Source organism: Gallus gallus, chromosome 2 (genome assembly GCF_016699485.2).
Source record: "Gallus gallus isolate bGalGal1 chromosome 2, bGalGal1.mat.broiler.GRCg7b, whole genome shotgun sequence".
In the NCBI taxonomy this organism is placed as follows: Eukaryota; Metazoa; Chordata; class Aves; order Galliformes; family Phasianidae; genus Gallus; species Gallus gallus.
This window is the reverse complement of record NC_052533.1, coordinates 69,748,841-69,765,469: the sequence shown is the minus strand read 5'-3', so window position 1 is coordinate 69,765,469 and position 16,629 is coordinate 69,748,841. Positions and strand designations below refer to the sequence as shown.

Below are 16,629 nucleotides of genomic sequence, written 5' to 3'. Positions count from 1 at the left end.
TTATAGGTGACAAGAGCTGCATATTTCTTCTGCACACCGTCAGACACAGCTTTCATGAACTGCAGCTTTAATTCTCTTTTTATCACTTTCTTTGCACTTTTTGGGAAGAAAGCCATCTGTGAGCAGGGAGCAAACTACTTGCCTTTTATAGCAGTGACCTGCGATGTTACTTACTTAACCCTCATTTAACAAAGCCTCAGTCTGATTAGAAAGAACATGTTTTTTACCTTCATTACTTCGCAAAATATATACATTGAATTGCAGGAACTATAATGCAACTTGAGGCAAGTGGGATTACAGGAAAGTGGAAAACAATATGGCATTCCTTGTACAAGGGTACAGCACATTCATACACCTTTTATAACAAAAGTATATCATTATAAGGACTCTTGCTCTGTGCATTCTCCGGAGTGTTCAAAGGGTGAAAGAGGATGGCCTCTTGTTACCTATGTAAAGCTAGGAAAGACTTTTGCCTCTCTGTGAGCTTCTGGCCCTCCTCCTGACTTGTGATACTTTAACTGGGCTACAGTTGAATGCTTTAGGAAAAACGTAGACATTTTTCTGCCGTTAAGGAACTTTTAGTCAGGAAGGAGAATTAATGCAATCTTTTTACAGAATTCTAAATTCCTCATTGAAGTAAGTCTCAAGTATTATTTATTTGCTCTATGATGTTACATATAGCATCTTGGATATTTCTCAAGAATGGTTGGACAAAAATGACAGGCAGAAATCATGTTTTACTGTAGCATAGTAAAAAGGTTCATGATAAATGCATGAAACTTTTAGCTTGATTAAAGGAACACTCACAAAAAATAGTTGCATTATAGGATGCTTTATTTAAGTAATCCTTTTTAACAACAGTAAAGACTGCCAAAGTTACCAAGCTTGAATAACATTTGAGGGAACCTGGAACTACCAGCTGAATCCAACATCACTGGGAATTTTATCTCAAGGTAAATAACATGTACAGCTTAAATAAGCTATAATTGGCTAATTAAATAATTTGAAAAACATTTTAAAGGTTAAGACTACATTATTTAATTTTACCTACTGAATGTAAATTCTCCCTGCAGTATCAAATAATGTCATATTCTAATTAAATTCCTTCCCTGAACTAATAGAATACCTTAAAATTTATAATGACAAGAACTGTTGGCTAATTTTATCTAGTAAATATTATACAAAAAATAATAAACCGAAAGTGTCCCTCATTAATATTAATGAAGGCATCTTTCTTTTGGTACTTTAAGTAAAATGTCCAGCACATAAATAAATAAGTAAATGCAGTTTCATTATGAGCTTCCTTGAGGAGCCTTTTACAGTAATTGCTCCACTCAGATGACTGCTGCATTTAGTCCAAGCTGTGAATGCATGCAGGGAAATAGATAAATGGTTATCAATCAGGTGCTCAATGGACGGTCACAGAAACAGACACCAATGTTTTTATCTGGAAAAGCATGTGAGGCTCCTGGTGACTGAGAAAAAAACAAAAATAGAAGATCATTATAAGTGGATTTGAATCACTGTAAATACATTACTTTGCAATAAGGAAGGGTTCTGCCACTTTCTGCCTTCTTTCTAAAATTAGACTCTTTCAGGAGTACACATCATATGCAAGCTAAGCTGAGGCAGTGAAGTACAGTTATGGACAACCATTGATCATGGAAATGAATGAAAGCTCTCCTAATAGGTTCTGTGGACAGGAGATGTTACAAACTGCCAAATCCAAGCATAAGTGACCTAGATCTTGTTTTTGCAGCTTAATCAATTATTCTCCTGGGCACTTGAATCAATGTAGAGTTTGGGACCCTTAGGTGGAAGAGCTATTAACTCCCCTACTGCTCTCCTGGCTCTCCCATGTTATGTGTCAGTATTCCTCCAAAGCTGTTCTGAAGGCAGTTTTGCCTTCACATAGTCCATCCAAAAGTTCTGCCTGTGTACATAAGTTCTTAATAGCAAAACTGCTTGCTGTTTTGTCCTACAGCCCAATTAGTTAACATGAAAGCAGGTAAAGATTTTTACTGTTGTCTTTGATAGAGGCCAAAGAGTTTTGATGAACTGACAGAAACAGATTTTATTTTTGGTCAGTGCTTTCTCTAAGTTTCAATCCTTTATTATTTCAGCATACTTTAGAGTGAGGTTGTGAAGTAAAATTTGCTCTAGGAAAGAAGTGTCTCATGTTTTTCTCTTTCTGATGCATGCAGTTTTTCATTCAGAAGATGCTAATTTAAATATTTGCCACTGTACATCTACAGTTTGAGGATGTGAGAAGTTAGCAGGTCACCAAAGAAGAAAATATTTAAATGAACTTATCTGTTCAAACAAAACTTTTCCTTCAAAAAGATAGAAAGAAAAGATGAAAGAAATTATTTAGCATACTTTAGTTTTATTTATTATTATTTTTATTTTTATTTTGAGTGGGTATTAAACTAGAATTTAAAAAATATGTGTACTAAAAACAATTATGTACTAATACTGGATCTGGCCTAGAAATTTCTTGTAATCTAATATTCCTTTAAAATGGAAAAATATTTTTCAACTGGTTATAGGTTTGGCTGTGTTTTTTTGTTTCTGTTTTTGTTTTTGTTTTTATGTTTGTTTCATTTTATGCATCGTCACATTGCAGTGTTCAGTGTTCTGTAAATCAGACTGTGTTCTTATCCATGTGTGTTTAAAACTGTCATGTTGTACTGTACTGTTTCTGAGTATATGTGATACTGATGAATCCAGCAAAGAAAATTCTATCACGTATCAAATTATATATAACCTTTGGTTGAGAGAGAATTCTGCTTGGTGTGCAGTAATGAGAAATAAAACTTGTTTATTTTAAGAAAATCCAAGTAACTCCACATGCAGAAAAAGGATACATCTGTTTTGAGCAAGAAATCATTTTCCACAGGTGACATCTTTTATAAGACAACAAATAATTATAAGTGATTATGTAAAGCAATACTTTATAAACTATAAAATTCCAAGGGAACTTGTGATTGAAGAACTCAATGACAACAGACTTTTCACAGCTCTGCAGTGATGTAAACATAACTATTTCAGTGCAATGTCTGGTCCTAGTATTGTACCACTTTAAAGATGACTTTTTTTGCAAAAGGATGTGGATTTTTCTCATATGTACTATAATTATTTAACTCTTTATCCCCATTAGTTTGAAGTAACACTAGCAAAATAATCCTACTTCTGAAGTCCAGTCCTAAAATATATTTTTCCTTTTTCAAAACTTGTTGCATTTTTTTGGGAGTTTTGCAAGAACAAATGTTGGACAAAAATAACCAAGAAATTGCTGACATGTTGGTTCCATAACAAAATTAAATATTTGTTTAGTAAACTTTGCACGGTTCTATTAACAGGAATAAATGTTAAATATCAACAGGCATTAGGAGGCCTTAAGATTCCAGTACCAAAGACAATCTGCTAAAGTCACGTGCTTATACAAGTTTTGTGGAATTGAAATTTCAGCAAAGGAGTTTCTCCTTCAGTTGCCCCTACAAGTCCTCCCTGATAGTTTTGTAAATTACTGCACTTCAAAAATGCTGATTGGATTTCCTCGATGGCATATTTTGGATTTTCAATTTAAGACAAACCCTTTAGAAGTGTTCATAGTAAGATAGGAATTCTAAAAATCATTTTTTTCAGCCCTTAGTTTCTTGTTTTCGTCAAGAAAGTCAGATGTTGAAATGCAACCACATTATAAATAACTAAACTAATGACAGTTATTAACTTTTCTCTTCAGATTAGAAAGCACCACCTTATCTGATTTCATTGCATAAGGGGTTGCTGTGTGAATCTTCCTGCTTAGTTAACGAACACTAATTTGGATGTGATGAGTAATACTTAATATGTCACTATTAATATTCACCAGTTCTTTGAAATGTGAAAGAAGGAAGTATCCTACACAAGTACTGGCTGGAATAGCAGCGGTGCTGGGGAAGGATGAGTGCAGAGATGACAGGTGTTTACAGAGATAGAATGATGACATGACTGATGTAGCTACTCTCTGGAGGCTGTGATCAACCATTAGAAGTTTGAGACACTTGTCTAGACTATAAAGTACATCAGCAATAAAGTTCATCAGGGACATGACTGAATTCTGCCATCAAACAACACTGATATTTGTTGTTGGGTCGAAGGGCATTTTACAGTTCTGTTCTTTAACATTTACCCAGTCAACCTTCAGCTGAACATCTATATTACTGAACTTTAGTATGTGTCTGGATGAAACAAAGAATCACACACTCGTTTCTTTGGGCATGTGAAATTCCACTGAGGCATATTTTGTCTTTAAGAAAACACTTCCTTAGACTCTGGAGAATTTTGGTGATACATCAGTCAAGAAACTTGCCAAAACATTATTACTACGAACGTTTCTTCGAGTCAACCAAACAACACATTGTGAATATATATACATATTTAAAAACAAACAAACAAAACAACAAAACCTGCAAACCTCCAAAACTAAATAATGTTATGATTGATCCACATCAACATAAGAATTTGTTGATGATGTTTTATGAGTAACTACAAGGTTTTTAGCCATACCCTTCTAGGTTACAGTGGTTACTCCTGTGATATTTAAGATAGTGGAATGTTTTCGTTACTGAAGCTTTCACTTCAGGAGGACTACGAAATATGTTTTTCTATGTTGTGAGCAACTATTTAACATCTTTAGCAATGATATTGTCAAGGGGATTGAATGCACCCTCAGTAAGTTCACGGACAACATGAAGCTGAGAGGGAGTGTTGATCTGCCAGAGGGAAGTAAGGCACTACAGAGAGACCTGGATAGACTGGAATGATGGGCCAAGGCAAACTGCATGAGTTTTAATAGGGCCAAGTGTCAGGTCCTGCATTTTGGTCACAGCAATCCTACAGGCTTGGGAAGGAGTGGCTGGAAAGCTGCCTGATGGAATGGGACCTTGGTGTACTGATGGACAGTCGGCTGAATATGAACCAGCAGTGTGCCCAGGTGGCCAAGAAGGCCAGTAGCATCCTGGTTTGTGTCAGGAATGATGTGGTGAGCAGGACTAGGGAAGTAATCCTGCCCCTGTACTTGGCACTGGTGAAGCCTCACCTTGAGTACTGTGTTCAGTTTTGGGCACCTCAGTACAGAAAAGATATTGAGGTGATGGCGCAAGTCCAAAGAAGGGCAACAAGGCTTGTGAAGGGCTTGGAGAATAAGCCCTATGAGGAACAACTGAAGGAACTGGGGCTGTTTAGTCTGGGGAAAACGAGGCTGAGGGGTGACCTTATTGCTCCCTTCAAATACCTGAAAGGTGATTGCAACAGGGGTGGGGTTGGTCTCTTCTCACTAGTGACAGGTGACAGAATGAGGGGAAATGGCCTCAAGTTGTGCCAGGCGAGGTTTAGTTTGGATATTGGGAAAAACTTCTTTACAGAAAGGGTGTTAAGCACTGGAATAGGCTCCACAGGGAGGTGGTTGAGTTGTCATCCCTGAATGTGTTTAAAAAACCATTTGGATGTAGTGCTCAGGGAAATGATTTAGTGCAGGGTTGTTAGAGTTAGGGTAATACAATTAGGTTGAGGTTGGACTTGACGATCTTGAAAGTCATTTCCCAATCTGAGCAATTCTATGATTCTCTGAAAGCTGCTTGAAAAAATACTGTACCAGTGTCAGTTGGATATCTTCAGAAAATGATTATGGACAAAATCCAGGGCTACACTTCCTTCTTCTCAGTGTTTACCCACTGCTGTTTTCACTGCTGAGTATTTATTTAACAGATTTATTTGGTTTGTACACCGTACACTTACTGACTCATAACAAGTGTCACTGTCATTGAGACAATGTGTTGAAGACTAAAGATAAAATGTTTTAGGAACAGTAGGGTGTTTTTTAATAAAAAAAAAAAAAAAAAAGAAGTCTACAACTATTTTAGTTGTCACATGACAAGCCTTCACCCCAGCTTCCTTCTTGTTTTATGCCCAGAAGAATTCAAATGTTGTTAGAATGTTATTAATAGTATTCTGAATAGAAAGTGCATTTCAAAACAAAATAGATTTGAAATAGATATAGTAATGAAGAGTATTCCATAATCTATAAAGTAACTATATTTAATTAGAGTAAAATTATTTTTATACCATTAAAGGTGCTAATGGCAAAGCATCATTTAAGAATCACTAAAGAAAGAAGCTTCTAAGCCATAGATTATTGAAGAGGTCATCTAACTTACAGTCTTTTGCTAGTTCTTCCTTGATAGTGAGAATATACTCACTATTGTATTGTTGAGAAACAATAACCACATTCAAATTTATGGCATGAAGGAATGTAAGTCTGAACGAAAGAAAAGGGGAATTTTGTTCACCCCATTAAGCTCAAGTTAAATCAAGACACTGATGTATATGGGTAATGGAGGCTGTACAAATCTCTAACTATATTTATATAGAGAGATAGCTAGGTATTTTGTGATGTTAATAACTGTCGCAAGTAGTGAATAGAGAAAGTTGATCACATCTATAAGAAGTATGTACAACAGATGGCAGCAGAGCGGCAGTCTGACAAAATGACGTCTGACATGGAAGTGCATATGAAGCTAAGGTGCATCACTGAATTCCTCCATGCTGAAAAAAAAATGCACCCATTGATGTTCATCAACACTTGCTGAATGCTTATGGGGACCAAACAGTGGATATGAGCACAGTGAGATATTGAGTGGTAAGGTTCAGCAGTGGCAACAGCAATGTGAAAGACAGGCTACATTGTGGATAGCCATCATAACAATGACCCCAAAGCAGATGCAGTAAATGCAGGTATACTGGCTGACCACACTGAGCTGCTTTTAGACCTTTTGATAATTAAGGTAAATATCACTTGAACACTTATGACGTAATGGGTACATAAGGGTACATTAGAGGTTGAGCTGCTGGAAAGGAGCTCTGTGGAGAAGAATCTGGATATCCTGGTGGCCAATAGGTTGGCCATGAGCCATTAGTGTGCCCTTGTGACCAAGGATACTAATGGTATCTTGGGGAGTATTAAAACAGGATGGCCAACAGGACTGAGATGTGATTTCCCCCCTCTACTCTGCCCTGATGAGGCCACATCTAGAGTTCTGTGTCCAGTTCTAGGTTTCCCAGCTCAAAAAAAGAACATCACTTAGAGCCCAGTGGAGGGCCCCAAAGATGATGAAGGACCCAGAGCATCACTCGTACAAGGAAAGGCTGAAAGATCTAGGAGTGTTCAGACTGAAGAAGACTGAGAAGGGATCTTAGCACTGATTATAAATAGCTAAAGGGCAGGAGTCAAGTGGATGGTGCCAAGGGACCATCCAGATGCCATCATTTTCAGTGATGCCCAGAGACAGGACAAGGGGCAGTGGACAGAAACTGGAATATAAGAATCTCCATCTGAACACAAGGAAGAGTTTTTTACTGTGAGGGTGACAGAGCCCTGAAACAGGCTGCCCAGAGAGGTTGTGAAGCCAGTCTCCTTCTTCAGAGATATTCAAAACCCTTTTGGGCACTTTCCTTTGTAATCTGCTGGAGGGAGACGGCTTTAGCAGGGGGTTGGACTCAAAGAGCTCCAGAGATCCCTTTTAACAACTTTGATTATTTGATAAACATTAATTTACATGCAGAGTTGGCCTGTGACAACTGGGATGGAAAATGGTCTCCTAAAAACATTTGTTTCTTCCATTTTATTGTAAAATATTTCTTCAGTATTTATATGCATTTGTTATGCTTTGCTTTAGCCAAAACAAACAAACAAACAAAAAAAAACCCCACAAAATTAAGAAATGACACAGAATCCACTAGAAAAAGATAAAAAGATGTAGATATAACACTACACATTAACTTTTTGTGTTGTCTGAAAGTAGTAATTGAGAAGGCTATATAGATAAACCTCCGAAAGAGAAAATACTTGTTATAGAATTGTTATTTGATGAATTATTTATATTTATAGCTTCATTATGCATACAAAAATTATGTTAATTATATTTTATAAACATTAAATTGCAAATTCAATGTTACTAGACCATTTAAGCTCCACTATAATTAATATTACAATTAATGTTAACTAGAATGCCATAGTGACCTAACTTTCTTATTCTGCAGTTACAAGTTTGTAACTTTCATTTAACATAACCCTTTAAAATGAGAAACATATACATGAGACTTTTTTCTTTTCTTTGAAAGCAGAAGCTTTTTATATTTCTCTCTCTCCTAAGCTCTTCTTCAATAAAGTCTTAACATGGGATTTTTAATGAAGAAATCCATCTTGCAGTTGTTTTTTTTTTTTCTTTGCAATCCTTTATTTGGGTGTTGGGAGCAACTTAGCTATGGGTATGGGATTTGTAAGCCTATGGTGCTATGGTATTGTTGCACGACTCATGTGCTGCACTTTCTGCTTGAGGGAGTTTCAAGATAACATTTGCACAACAGTGAAATTGCAAATGTATTGGGATTCAGACTGAAATGAATGTAGAGCTGAAGGAGAAACTAACATCCCAGAGAGCAACAGACTGTCTTAATGTAAAAGAAAATGAGAATGCACTGTCAAAGACATCAGGAAAGGAATATCAAATGTTTTTTCTTGGCTTGGCAAGTGCTCATTGGGTGATTAAATTGTCTGAGTGAAGCGAGTTTTCAAAAATGTGTGTCTAACCTTCAATTTTGGGCTGATTTTCTTTAGTTCCCATAGCAAACACAATATTCAAAAACCTCTCTTTGTTTTCTACTCTGTAATTTCTGCTCTGAACATCTTAGGTTGAATGGACTCTTGTCACTGTTAAGCAGATGAAAAATAGTTTTGTGGATCTCATATGTCACAACAGCTGTAGCCTGAACTAAAAGCTTTGTGAAAACAGAAGATGAAGGGGGTATTTCTGATATGACATGATGCTTTAGGTCTTATGATAACACTGATAGAAAGGAAATACCTCTTCCAAAGGAAATTCAGAGCCTGTTGTTTCTATTTTTCTCCTTGAGTGGGTCTGTTATTTGAATCAATCCAAAAAGTTCCACAGTCTTCAGATCTTTCAGCTTTTGTAGAAGCTTCCTAATGTTAGATATTTAGCTCAAACACTCAAGTATTGCAGCTGTGGAATAATCCTAGCCTTTTTCATTTTTTTTTTTCTTAAATTCTTTTCAACTATATATCTACAGTTCAAAGTATGTATGAACACTGAATTCTGGGAATAAGATAGCAATGGGAGGAAAAAATAGTAGAAAACTACAGCGCTGCATTAGAATCGCATTGTTTGTAAGATGACGAAATGGCTTTTAAGATGACTGCTACTAATGGTATTTGAAGGTTAGTCTGTCTTCTTGTGTTTTCAGTTTGAATTTATACATGTAAGATTTAAGAGGTGAACTGCATGTACCTGTGTTTGTCATATTTTCATACTTCTGTAAAGGAAGTGGTCAGATTTATGCATTCTGTTCCTTACCACTGTGCTTCATAAATATTCTGCTTAGCTCAATATTTCTGACTGGGCTCAGAAATTGCATTTGCATATTGGCTGCAGGCAGTAGTATTGTTGTACGTAATATATCTTGTACTTTTGTTGATGGTTGCTGTATCAGTTTCTTTTTTAAGCAGGGATATTTTCATCATAACTTTGTTTTATTTACAAGTTTTATGATGAATCACTTTTATTGATCTCCTCTTTCATATTGTCATTTTATTGTCTTTGTTATTTTACTGTGAAAATACTGTAATATAATGAAATAATAGTAATAAATAATAAAAACGATTACCTATAAAAGAAAGAATTTGCATTTCTTAATGTAGCAAGTTTGTCTAAAAATTTTATCAATAGTTCTAAGATGCTGCCGCTTCTGTGAATCTACTACCATCCTGAGTCTTCCTCTCTGCATCCCCATCTGCCTTCCACAAGGTGGACTAATCAACATGTCCTTATTTTTTGCTTTCGTTTTTGTGTCTTCTGTAGCTGATGTTGGTGTACCAGTGTTGACAGCAGGAAAGTGGCACCTTCTTTCATGGAAGATGAGTTTCTATTGCAGCAGAGTTGTTAAAATGATTTTCAGGACCAACTCCAGTAGCATTCAGAAGTACTTTAATGATATATTGCTCCCAGCTATTTTTTTTTAATGGTCTCCAAATCTAGGTGTTGAGCATGAAAAGCAGCTTTTCTGTTGTTTATCTGTTAGAGAAAATAAGTAGGACTTAGTCTGGGAAAACACTGAGAGGAAGAACAACTAAAAGATTCTGGAGATGGCAGCAGTTGGTGTAGTGTTACCAAGACCCCTGTCATTTGAGCAGAATTGCCTAGATGTTCTTCTTAGCATGTACGTTCCAAGATCAATCAAGATGTTTTAAAATAATGCTGAAGAAAGAAAGGAGGAAAGAAAGGAGGAAAGAAAAGAAAGAAAGAAAGAAAGAAAGAAAGAAAGAAAGAAAGAAAGAAAGAAAGAAAGAAAGAAAGAAAGAAAGAAAGAAAGAAAGAAAGAAAGAAAGAAAGAAAGAAAGAAAGAAAGAAAGAAAGAAAGAAGGAGAGTAGTGGAATTTAAATTGGAGTAATCACATTGTAAGTAGAGCAATCTCAAAGTGATGGAGTCATATTAGAAACATGAAGGGTTTCTATTCGCTCTTTCTCTTCCACTGTGTCTGTGCTCTTCAGTTTGGTCTCAGCCAGTCCAGTGGCACTCTGGCTTCAAGATATTTTATTTTCTGAAACCCTTGAAGTGCACTTTTCTATGTTTTTTCAATCTCTCCTTAAACTGCATGATCCCAGCACCAGGTTGTGGCTGGCTTCCCCTCCTCCACATCCTCTCTTGCATGGATGTCCTGCAGGCAAGGAGGAGACAATGAAGCAGAACTACTTCAAAAGGGACTACTTCCACTCTTTTTTTAAGAACTCTTACCATCTCTTCACACCCTTCTTTAAGAACATTGTATCTTTACTTATAATCATAAAGTACTGATATTTTCTCTCAGGGTGGCATGATGAGAAAGAATTGAAGTAACATACTGTTTGATGAAAACTGAGAATGCTTGAGAGAGGAAAGTAGGATTTATGCAAGAGATAAAAAAGAGGCCACAAAAAATCCAGTGATTTGAATCCTTGAACAACAAGCATGTTGAAACTATTTTGGTTTGGTGTTTGTGTTTCTGCTTCCCTCGGAAGCACTGGTGAGTGCTCTGGGAACAGACACCATGCTTTAACTAGATGAAGACTCCCAGAATTATGTTTATAATCTTAAATTAGCTTTCCAAACATATCATTACAGCTCCTGGCACGTTGCAGCATATGTGGTTGTTTCACACCCAGTACTCCTTTCCAATCAGAGTTGAGACTGTTCTTAGAAGAAGGAAGGATTTCTATTTCTGCCACAATTAACAATATTTGTATAAGCCATACATTCTGTTTTGAAATACAAGATATTATTCCAAATGTAGTTGAAGTCACTTTTATTTAATGGGACTAAAACTTTGCAGGATAGGATGATGTGATGTAATCCTGAGTAGAAATGAATGGGCAAACTCAGTCCTCTCACTACGGAGAATTTCCTCCTTCACATGTGTTTTAAAAATCAAATATGAGGGATGATTTATATTTTTTTTATCTCTCTTCCAGTCCTGGAAATGTTAAGTGAGGTTGTAGCAATCTGAGGAGATGAAAAGCAATCATCAACCATTGTAACCATTTTGTTTGATGTAGATCATCACATACATCATATTGTTTACTCATCAGTGTAGAGAAAAAAGGTACCAATTTCCCAGTACTGCTCTGTGAATCTTAAGCTTGTCTAAGTCTACATGTCGACACTAAGATTCCTTTCTTGGCTCTTAATGTTCTCTACTTGGGTAATATTTTATCATAGATTAAAAATCTGCTACACTGCTGACAGTTTACAGGCTGGTCCGGCCTGCTTCCGTGACTAGTGGGGCAGAGGGATTTTTTTTTTTTTTTTTTTGCAAAATCAGCGCCTCCAGAACAGGGAAACAGGGGACCCTCCCCCCCCCCCAAATAAAGAATAATTAAAAAAACAGTGCCAGCGATCTGAGGAGAAACAAAATAATTTACTAAATATAGTATCGGAATGCATGATAACACACTATAATACAATATAATTCAATATAATTGTTAATAAAAGCAAATATAATTGAGAGAAGGATCGTCCAAGAGCTAAAGGCCTTACCCTGATACTGAAGCCTTGCGTGCAGTTGGGAGCAACAGCTAGACAATCTGAAAGCAAGCATGACGAGACGAGAAGAAAGGGAGACGACCCAGGTCAGGTGACCTACAAGCCTTATATCTGTTCCCCTGAGCAGAAATAACAGTATTCGAACAGTCTTCTGGGGAACGTAGTTCTTCTTCTCTTCTGGACAAGTACCCGGAACTAGAGCATTTGCTCTTTAACTCCCAGTACACTGCATGATGTTATGATGTGGAATACCGACAACCAAAAATCATAAAACCATGACATACACGGAAAATAAATAAATAAATAAATAAAAGAGATACACTGAGCAACATATCCTTTGGAATGACAAAAACAATATGCAGGAAGTCTAAATAGAAGAATAAAAGGATTTTTAATGAAACTGGATGACCTATCTCATAAGACAAACATAAATTATCTTTAACATGAAATCCATACAAATTTATGTAGAAATACCTTTACAATCTGAGGAAGATGTATCATGCTAACTGCATTTCACTGTCACATTTATTCATATCAGCTGAAGGCAAAAGTTTAACTATTAGGTAGAATAAATGAATACTTAATTGCAGAAGATCTAACGATTTCTTTTTATTGTGATTATTACACAATATTACAATTTTAAAATATTACAAACTTCTCTTAAGAGTCCTGGTTTATTTATGATTCATGTCTCTCTCTCTGTCTTCAATGGTAAGGAAAAGATATAGAGAATGTTATATGTAATACCAACAGTGTTTATAGGATCATAGAATGGTTTGGGTTGGAAGGGACCTTCAAGATAATCTAGTTCCAACTCCCCTTATATAGGCAAAGACATCTCCCACTAGACCAGGTTGTTCAAAGCCCCATCTGGCCTAGCATTGAACAGCTCCAGAGTGGAGACAAGCACAGCCTCTCTGAGCAACTTGTTCCAGTGTCTCACCACCCTCACAGTAGAGAATTTCTTCTTAATATCTACTCTAAACCTACCCTCTTCCAATTTAAAACCATTTCTCCTTGTCTTCTTGCTACATTCTCTTATAAAAAGTCCCTCCCCAGCTTTTTTGTAGGCCCCCTTCAGGTGCTAGAAGACTACTGTAAGATCCCCATGGAGCCTTCTCTTCTCTAGGCTGAAGATATCCCGCTCTCTCAGCCTATATCCAGAAGGGAGGTGCTCCTGTCCTCTGATTATCTCATGGCCCTCTTCCAGACCCACTCCAACAGCTCAATGTCGTTCTTGTGCTGGGGGCTCCAGAACATCACACAGTACTCCAGGTGGGGTCTCATGAGAACAGAGGAGCAGAATCACCTTCCTCAACCTCCTGGTCATGCCTATATTGATGGATATGGTTGACCTTCTAGGCTGCAAACACACATTGCCAGCTCATGTCAAATCATTAATCAACTGACACCCTCAAATCCTTTTTTTCAGGGCTGCTCTCAAGCCATTGTCCACCCAAGCTGTATCTGTGCTTGAAATTGCCCCAACCCAGGTGAAGGACCTTACACTTGGCCTTGTTGAACTTCATAAAGTTGACATGGGCCCACCTCTCAAAGCTGTCCATGTCCCTCTGCATGGCATCCCTTTGCTCTAGCATGTCAGCTGCATCACTCAGCTTGGTGTCATGTGCAAACTTGCTGAGGGTGCACTCAATTCCACTGCCCATGTTGCCTACAAATATCTTAAATAACACTGGTTCCAACACTGATCCCTTAGGAATGCCATTCATCACAAGTCTCCACTTGGACACTGAGCCATTGACCATAATTCTCTGTGCACGACCATCCAGCAAATTCCTTATCCAGTGAGTGGTTTATCCACTAAATCCATTTTTCTCTAATATGATGTAGAAGATATCATGCAGGACGTTGTCAAACACTTTGTACAAGTCCGGGTAGATGATGTCAGTTGTTCTTCCTTTATCCAGTGATGTTGTAGCTCCATCATAAAATGCCACCAAGTTTGTCAGGCACTACTTGCCTTTGGTGAAGCTATGTTAGTTACCACCAATCACCTCATCTTTATTTTCCATGTGTTGATTTCTATGCTTTAGTATTATTGATATAAAAACCATAGTTGCTGTATATTATGTTTTTAATCTTTTAGCAAATCTACCACATCTACTTTTTTTTTTTTTTTTTTTTTTTTTTTTTTTTTAGTAAATAAAGCATTCTGATTGATCAAGTTACATAGGTTCTCCACAGAAAGACATTCCTGACATTTTATAGCCATGTTGTATAAAATATATGATGCTCTATTTGAAATACAGTCTCAAGTTATACCCACCAGAAAGCACCTGTGTTAAGTTTTTCTTCCATAAGTATTTGTTTCCTTTTAGTGTGCTGAATATGCTGGCTTTGTAGAAACATCAAAAGTGAACCTTGGAGACTGTTTTCTCTGTTGTTAAACATTACAGTGTATCTTCAAAATCCTTCAAAATGCACTGCTTGCATCTTCATTAGCCTTTTATGTTAACATTCTTTCCCAGATCTTCATCTGCCCTGCTACACTTGAAGTAAAATAGGTAAAATATTTCATGCATGTTCTTATTTACTTGTAAAGTTATCTGATAAGCTTAGGATAATCATGATTATTTCTTATTTCTTGATGTAAGGTGATCTTGTCTATGAAGTACAAACACAAACAAACGAAGACTATCTGTATACAACACTGTAAAGAGGGCCTGTGGTAGAAAACTGCACTGAAAGTTGAGGAAAGAGGCTAGCTGCTTATAAAATGTGTTTGTGAGAAGAAGACAACATGAATAAAAGATATCTGCAGTTCTACTTCAGAAGGGATGTCAAATGCATTCCCACAAAAATGTCAAGGAGCCTACTGAAATGATTTTTTTTTTTTTAATTATTATTATTTTTATTAAAAATAGGGTGACAGTAAAAAGTGGTCCTAGAGTCACAGAAAACTTCACTGAGGCTTAATATTGATCTGAAATTCAATATATAACACTTGTTGAACAAAATCAAATCTGATTCAAAGAGCTGTTTATGTGGCTTATTATCTGCTGTTGTCATCCTAAATAATGCCACTAAAATTTTCTGGAAAGTAATAATGGCACAAGTTTTCCAGAAGACAGTGTGATACAGTTGTGATGCCTGCTTGTTCTCTTAGTGCTTGCTCTTCCACAATTGTAGTCAACAATAGATCAGACATACTGACTGTAGTCATGTTAATTTAAGTGATAGTATTGGAAATTTAAATTCTCAGCAGAGTACCTTCTTGCTCTGAGGATTTCTTTTGGGTTTTCACCACCTGCTGATGTATTTGTCAGATGTAAGCGAGTGACTCTTTGTAAGCAAAAAAGAGATTTGAAGATAGACAATACTGGCATAACTTGTGCTGTTCTTGCCTCTTCCATTCGTCAGTGGTGTCACACTCTGTATACCTTTCTTGTAACAGCAAGATATTCCTTTTAAAAATACTTTGTTTTGTCTAGATAAAAACTCATCCAAAATCTGGACTTTTGATGGACTTTCAAGCTGGTTACTAAACTGTTACTTAGGTTTAATTCATCCCATGTTGCCATCAAGCATGACTCAACACTGTTTTTTTTGTTTGTTTGTTTGTTTGTTTTTGGGGGGTGGAGTTGGAAGTTTTATTATATACAATATGAGCACACATCAGCTAAAATGGGTTTAGCTGCAAAACTCATGTTGTATAGTATAATGAAATATTGTTGACCTGCTGCCATTTCATTGACTCTGTGCTAAGGTTACTGACTTATAAAATGGGGAAATAATGACAGCAATATGATGAGATGTATATAAGAACAGGTTACTATTAATATTATTCTCAATGAAGTCCCAGACCACATATGTGATTATATTCCTGTAACATTGTTCTCCTTCTTGCCCGCTCTCTTATTTTCTTGTCTCTGTACCCCATTTGATCCCTTTCACACACTTGGAAAGCCCAGAATTATCAGAAATGGCAACATAAAATATTTAATGGTAAACAGGCAGTGATCAATGTTACTTAGTTGTTTCTATTGCTCAGTGTCCGCCATCATAGTCTTTATACAATTTAACAAAGCAAGTAAAATTAATCTGCTGTGCACTGAACAGAATATTTTGATTTCTTACATTCACTGAATTCAGAACATATTCCATCTGTATATATATATATATTTATATTTCTGGATACACTCTCTTCTTTTATGTGCAAAGCTGAAGCTGCTTTTTAGAGTTTCAACCAGCCAGCAGATGTCGAGATGAGAAGCCCACATGATGCCACTGCATAGAAAAAGTTTGCTGATTCACAGACTCAATTGATTTCATCTCTGTCAGGTGCAAGACAGCTGAAGTGTTTTCATTGCGGAAAATATCAGTCTTGCAACATTTTATCTGGAAGTAATAATATATTTTTTTCTTTCTGGATGTGGGATTTGTTTGTTTTAAAAATAGAATTGCTGACTGTTTTTGATATCTACTGTAGAGTACAAAGGAAGAAAAAAACCCCTAACTCCCACCCATCTT

The 16,629-nt window shown here is 36.5% G+C and overlaps 1 long non-coding RNA gene across 1 annotated transcript; it reads right to left on the bottom strand.

Annotated features, from left to right (window-relative positions):
- Positions 1 to 485: 485 nt before the first annotated feature.
- LOC112531777 lies at positions 486 to 12,211 on the bottom strand. Its single transcript, XR_003073783.2, has 4 exons — positions 12,133 to 12,211; positions 10,515 to 10,777; positions 9,727 to 10,133; positions 486 to 1,475 (listed from the first exon to the last, which is right to left on the bottom strand). It is a non-coding gene; the product is annotated as an uncharacterized LOC112531777 (long non-coding RNA).
- Between the last annotated feature and the right edge of the window lie 4,418 nt (positions 12,212 to 16,629).